Genomic DNA, 1,574 nt, shown 5'->3' with positions numbered 1-1,574 from the left:
CGACTCTCCTGATTTCAGATGGGCTATTTGATATTTGAGGCAAACCGCAATCCTATCAATATTTTCTGTATCTGATGACAACCAGGGGAAAGATGCTTCCAAAAAAGGTCTCAGAAGACAAAATTCAAAGATGAAAATGAAGTGCGCCGAAACGCCAAGTCAGAAGAAACATTAGTATCCAATGAGCCAAAGGAAAACACAGTTAATATGGATGTGCTCCCTAAATGTGCAGAATTATGTGACTCGTCTGGTTAGGTGACGGCACTGGTTCTCCAAACAGAAAGAGTACCAAGGAATGTATTAACTCTCAATCTGGTTAAACAAGATATTGAAAACTCGGCGTCCACTATGGAAGCCTCGTTGAATGAAGGTGTAGGTACAGGTGGTTTTCACACATCTTTTGAGAATATAGATTCTACTTCTACTACTTTGATGGTTTCCGATTCAGAAGAGATTCAGCACTTTTTGGAAACCTGAGAAGTGTTGGAAATAACTCCCAATCATATTGCTAATCCAAAATGTACAGATAATTCTTTGGAAATTAAGTCAGCACGGGAACATCCGGCCTTATTCAGCACAATTTCTCAAACAGTTGGAGAATGAAGGGCAAATAAGGAGTCAGTTAATGCGATTTTTGTCCCCACTGAAAATTCCAGGCCAAGTGAATTCTTTTGTGTCCGCCCAATAAGAAGCGGTGGAAATGGAGGATGCAGACTTGTTATACAAGGAGGTTGACTCTGGAGCAGAAGTTTTGCAAATTGAACGTGCTTACTGCAGACAGGACATAAATAAGGAACCTCTTTGGCAGAACGTCTCTAAGCTGCCGTCAAAGATAACTCTTCTAGAACTACAAGAGCCACACGCTGTAGGAAGATTAAAGTCTTCGGAAGCTCCAGTGAGGCAGCCAACACAGGAAAACTGGCTCTGAAACAAACGGCAAAGCTGTGGAAAACCATTTCTCAATGTACGAAGTTACTATGCTATGAAGACATTGTAAAGCTAGAACTTCTCTAAGGTTGTGTGTGTGTGTGTGTGTGTGTGCGCACACAACCAAACCAAATTATTTGTAAAGTGAACTTTTCTTGCATGAAGTGCTCCACTGACTGAAACTATACAAGTCTCTAGTGTGATGTGCTCCTAGACATTCTGTTGTTGTGAAGCTCATGTTTTAAAAAAAAATCAGAGAACTGTTGGTTCTGGAGAAAGCTGTTTATGTAATTCTTTTTCAAATTGAAGTTGCTTATAGTCAATCATGTCAGTAAGTCGTTAAATGAGAGGAAACTGTGATGGTGGTCAGAAGAGCCCAGAATAAAAATCAGGCCCAGGAATCTATCCTAATTCTCCCATTGGCTTATAACTTAGACACGTTAGTTATCAAGCGTGAGCCCCAGTCCCTACTCTGTAAAATAAGGGCGTTTAGTTAGATCTCTGATGTTTCTCCCCTTTCACACTGTGGACAAAATGGGTTTTCTGCATATGGTAGTTTCTACTTCATAGGAGAGGCCCCAGTCATAAAGTCATTGAGCAAGTGACTGATAACCAAAAGGCTGGGGGTTTAAATCCCCCAGCCACTT

The 1,574-nt window shown here is 40.9% G+C and overlaps 1 pseudogene; it reads left to right on the top strand.

Annotated features, from left to right (window-relative positions):
• The first annotated feature begins 7 nt into the window (after positions 1–7).
• Positions 8–986, top strand: LOC101661497 (annotated as a pseudogene).
• Positions 987–1,574: the final 588 nt, after the last annotated feature.

The sequence above is a fragment of the Echinops telfairi genome, unplaced genomic scaffold (genome assembly GCF_000313985.2).
Source record: "Echinops telfairi isolate 266 unplaced genomic scaffold, ASM31398v2 ScPeMD7_7400;HRSCAF=8409, whole genome shotgun sequence".
Classification (NCBI taxonomy): domain Eukaryota; kingdom Metazoa; phylum Chordata; class Mammalia; order Afrosoricida; family Tenrecidae; genus Echinops; species Echinops telfairi.
Note: the sequence above shows the minus strand (reverse complement) of the source record. Positions and strands in the feature narration are given on the sequence as shown.